Here is a 5,893-nt window from a genome sequence, read left to right as displayed (position 1 = left end):
TCGACTTTAACTGCATGTATTTATAGATCAGCTTACCAAGGCACTTCCAGTGGTGTGTGACAAACTACAAAAATATAAACTTGATAAAATAAGATAAAGTGCACGAATATGTGATTAAAATGAGATTATTTAGTATTAATATTTTTATAAAGTTAACTTTTCAACTGATTAAAATGAGATTATTTAGTTTAAAATATATTTAACTGATAAAAAGAAATCTAATAACGCTAGAAATACATTTTTAAAATATATTTAACTGAGAGAGAGAGAGAGAGAGAGAGAGAGAGAGAGAGAGAGAGAGAGAGAGAGACCCCTTCATGATTAGGAAGCCTGAATAATGAGCTAGAAACGTCATTATTAGCCTGAATGAATATGAAAAATATTGCTTGCCTACAAATAAATTTGTTCTATTTCACTTCATTTATGGAACAGTAAAGAGGGAAACGCTTAGGATAACAAACAACTATTCGTCCGTTTGACACTCGTCCTGAAAACAATATCACCATATTACTGAAATCAACAATGGGGCAAACAGATGCAGTCAGTCAACAGGTACTTCTCATGAAAAAAAATTTAGTTGAAATTAGATTCATAAACTCCTCTCCAAAACCACAAGATTTGTTGAGAAGACTGTTGACATCACAACTTCCTATTCTGGCTCAAACTCTTCCTGTAAATGAGTAAAGATTAGCTATATGCTGGAAAAAGGCGTTAAAACTTCTACTCTGCCCACACAATATTATAAAACAATATTATGCTGACCATTTCGTAAGTTTGTTTGAAAGCAATGTTTCGTAATTTTTAAGATAAACAATTCATTATTTTTATATACGAATACTGACATTCTTCAAACCTGTAATTTCAGGATATGTCTGACATATGAGTGTTTTCCAGAAATATCGTACAAGTAATTACATGTAAGTTCAAAATATTCTATTTTCATCTTGTTAAAATATTTTCAAGCTACTGCCTGTTAAGTATTTCCTTTTTCTTAGCCAAGGAACTCCAATTGTTTGTGTATTTGAAGTTAAAAGCGTTTCTATCTGCAACCTGAACCGAACGGATTCTCGAGACAGTGAATCAGCAAGTTCGAAAAGACTTCAAGCCTAGCCAGGCTTTCAGGAGACCTCATCCTAAAGAGATCATGGCCGCCTTTTATCACTACAGGATGCAACCGATACTCGTCAGGAAAAGGAACCACTTTTATCGGTACGTTAGACGGCCCCAGTTGTATTGAAATCTTATTGAAGGACGCTCGTCATTAAAAGTTCACACATGTGAACTGTTATGTATGACCTAACAGTACTTTTCATAGGTACAAACAGACAGATAGGTATAAACAGATGCGGCGCATCTGTTTGTACCTACGCGTTTTACACTGGATGTTTAAGCATACAGCTACTGATTTAATACAATCAACGTAGGTTATATTGGTTCTTGGTTCTGCATCAACATTCCGCTAACGTAAATTCCAAAATGAGGGCACAATGTCGGGTAAACACCTGCTCCTGAGAAATCACACAATCACCCGTAGCTACAGTTTAGTTGTTCGATCAGTGAACTTAAGTCATATTGGGTTTTCAGCATCCGTGTGGCAGGCAACTTCCGCTAAAACAGATTTGCTAAAAAACCGCGGGAAAACATCTTGTGATGGCTCCCACTTCGAGGGGGAAACAAGATTAGGGTAAAGTTAGAGTACTAAAATGGGCATCGGTTAACCTCTAAAACTGGAAGAAAAAGCTCCAAGAGCACTAATGAAATATCTAAATCACTACATTAATTCTATTCAATGTATTAATTAAAGATAATAAATGAAATAGCTCCATGTATTTAGAAACTTTGACTTCATAGCATGCATCAGCAGATCAACAGATATGTTATCATTATTTCAAATGTTCGATAATGAAAAGTAAAATCTTCTCCCTTCCATATGACAAAATTTTATTTCATTCTACGCATACTAACATTCACCCAACATGTGAATGTAATAAGTCAAATGATTTTTATGCATACTGAAAGGAGAGATAATAATGAACGTAAGCACACCCATACACTACAATAAAAATATTAGAATTTCACAGCTGCAGAGGCCATTACTAAGGAAAGGAGAAAAGGTGGGAGGGGGGGGAGAGGATTGAATGGTGAGCCCTGGCTAGATAGGAGGGGCTTAGATCTACGAATATAACAACGGACATTCTAAAAGGTCGGTTTTTGTCCCAGCTAAAGGTTGGGCCTTCAACCTACAGAGTAGGGAAATTAATGTTTACATATGTCGCACACTGGTATCGAAGTGAAGGGCTTATTGTAGAACACGCGGCGTCCGATTCGCTGGCTTTACGTCGCCGTTGTTAATCCCGTTTTCTTTTTCTCCCAGTTTTTTTGGAAATAGTTATGGGATAATTTGAAGAGATCTAAATGCAAATGGCATAAATCAGATCCACCTGTCACGGATAACAATCGAACGCCGACGATCTAATTGCACGCGATCGAGGAAAAGGAACTCAAATGAGACGAATCGGACGGTGAAATATGACCGCTGCTCAAATGATAGGGGCTCTCGTTAATCGTTTATTTGGCAACGGATTCGGAGAAATATGAGAGTCATTTTTCACCCGGCATAAATGTATTGCACGTCAATTGCGCCACTGTAATTGAAAGCTATTTACTGTCGCCTGATATTAACTGCAATCACAACACGCCCGGACGGGTTCGCAGTGACACAGTCCTCGTTATTTCTGCCTTTTTATTTTATTTATCTTTTTATGGTGCTTCTGGCCACGTCCCCTGATTTATTTGACAGTTTATTTATGCGTTGCGCGACGAGGCTTTGCGGGAAGTAAGACACCCAGGAATACGACAGTCGGAAATTTATGACCTGTGAATAACACTACGTATCGTCTACCTTCAATGAATTAGCTAATGGACTCCCTGGGAGCTCTCTCTCTCTCTCTCTCTCTCTCTCTCTCTCTCTCTCTCTCTCTCTCCTACACTTACACGGATAAACGCACATGCGCGCGCACAGATTCAGTTATGAAAAGGAAAAAAAGATCGAGATTACTTAGCTTGACGCAAGAAACGCAACTGCACAGAACTTTACATTGGGTACACTGATCTCTGGTGCTACAGACTTAGCATTCACTTATAACTATTTACTTAGAAAATAATCAGAAGTCGAGTTGTTCAAACGTATTTTATATGGGTCTCACAATTCGTTGGTATTATGTTAACGTAACCGGAAGATTGGTACAGCATTTTTCGTTCAGTCAAGGTTCCACAAAACTTAAATTACTTCAGTGACGGTTTTGAACTGCGTGTTCTAATTTGGGAATATAGAAGGTTCTGATTACTATTATTTTAAGCATTCGTTTTCTGAAGGTCGATCATTTCCAAATTTGGAGTATTTGTGTATACGCACTCCTTATGCAGTTTGAATTTAACAGTGACTGCCTCAAGGTAAGTTACAGAAAGAATGAAATCTATACTAAAATCATCATAAGAGACAAATGAAAATGAGCATAAATTTTGCAGGAATGTACGAATTAATAATAATAATAATAATAATAATAATAATAATAATAATAATAATAATAATAATAATATCTAGCTCAGGCCACAGATGCCGGTACGGTTAGAGTTAAAATGAGCTGAGAGAGAGAGAGAGAGAGAGAGAGAGAGAGAGAGAGAGAGAGAGAGAGAGAGAGAGAGAGAGAGAGATTTACCACGACCGGAGATCGCATAAAACCAAGACAGGCCAATTCAGCGAAGAAATTAATAATGACTGCCATGAATAACGGTAATGTTATTCCCAGCATGCATAATGAAATAGTAATTGTCTTCCGTAAGTTCTTGTCGAAGGATTAATTCAGTGTCATCAGTTTATCCACCAACTGCTCTCTTTTAAAAATCTATGGAACTTCTCTTAGCTTGACAGTACGTCAGACAGATAAATAAGAATTTTTTTTCTTTGGTGTTGGGGAGCCAACTCAACTGGTTTGATAATCTTTTAAAAAGGCTGGTGACTTTTCTTATATTCCTTTTATTTGGGGGTAGGCACTACTGGGGGTTTCGCATTATTTGTATCTTTTTTTAGGCGTACAGGAGCCACTAAGTAAAACATCTGATGACTACCCAGAAGCAAATAAATATATATATATATATATATATATATATAATATATATATATATATATATATATATATATATATATATATATATATATATATATATATATATATATATATATATATATATATACATATATATATATATATATATATATATATATATATATATATATATATATATATATATATATATATATATATATTAGTTATACTCGAAAACTAATGAACACATTTACCAACCACGAGTTCAAATGTCAAACAAACAAACAAAAAAAAGAAAGAAAACAGTATTTTATGGTTTTAATGTTCAAAAAACGGTTTTACACCAACAACATTGCAGCTTTTACTCGACTTCTACTGCCACTAGACTCATCAACGCTTCTTAGTTAGCCTACCAATAAACATTTTCATAAAACTGAAAGATATCAATAAAACGGGAAGAGTTAAAACTAAACAATCAGAGCGGTAGGTAGGGTCTCGTCATCCATCGAATTTGCTAACGAAAGGCTGGTACATTGTTTAGGCAGCAAGTCAAATATTCTAAAAGTAGCCAACAAACTATTCAGTAGCGCAATCTTGGCGACCTCAGTGACTGAATCCTCTCTGAAACTAGTGATGAGACTGGATGGAGGGTCCCTCCTGGCCGCGAGTCTTGAAGAAGCTACGTTTCTTATTTAAAAAAAAAAAAAATGATTTATCTTTATTGAAGATGGCCGGCGTGTCGTTTTCGACATCTTGAGATTTTCAAATAAGTGTTATGCAATTATGACTTTTCCCTTGACGCTGAGGCTCACGGACAATTAATGATTTTTTGCAAAGATATTTTATTGGTCATGAAGGTTATGTAACCTATCATACAAAAGCTGATATTTGACTTTTTACCTAGAATGGCCGAGGTGCCGCTTTTGACACCTAGGCTATATCTATGGCATAAATGCAAGAAAATTCCCTAAAAGGCTTCGCTATTTTCGTTCATTTCACTTATATTCAATGTTTGAAGCACCATATATAAATAAAATATACATATATATATATATATATATATATATATATATATATATATATATATATATATATATATATATATATATATATATATATATATATATATATATATATATATATAATATATATATATATATATATATATAAATATATATATATATATATATAAATATATATATATATATATATATATATATATGTATGTATATATATATATATATATATATATATATATATATATATATATATATATATATATATATATATATATATATATATATATATATATATATATATATATATATATATTATATATATATATATATATATATATATATATATATATATATATATTATGTATATATATATTTATATATATATATATATATATATATATATATATATATATATATATATATATTTATATATATATATATATTATATATATATATATATATATATATATATATATATATATATATATATATATATATATTTGTGTGTGTGTATTGTAAGGATCTCGTTACTTGAGATCAACATGTTCGCAACAAAAACAAGCAATTGGGCTGTAATGACTGACGAAAGCTAACAAACAAAGGAGGGAGGGGCAGAACAAAACCCAAAAAAGTGACCTTAATATTAATTTGTTATTTACCAAATTTACAAATGAGTCAGGTCCAGGAGAGAGAAAAGAAAGACATAAAATGATCGAAAATAAACAAATAACAGTGGCAGCAAGGTAAAATTTACGTAATTAAATTTTA

This window comes from Macrobrachium rosenbergii, chromosome 21, assembly GCF_040412425.1.
Source record: "Macrobrachium rosenbergii isolate ZJJX-2024 chromosome 21, ASM4041242v1, whole genome shotgun sequence".
In the NCBI taxonomy this organism is placed as follows: domain Eukaryota; kingdom Metazoa; phylum Arthropoda; class Malacostraca; order Decapoda; family Palaemonidae; genus Macrobrachium; species Macrobrachium rosenbergii.
This window is presented reverse-complemented; position numbering follows the sequence as displayed.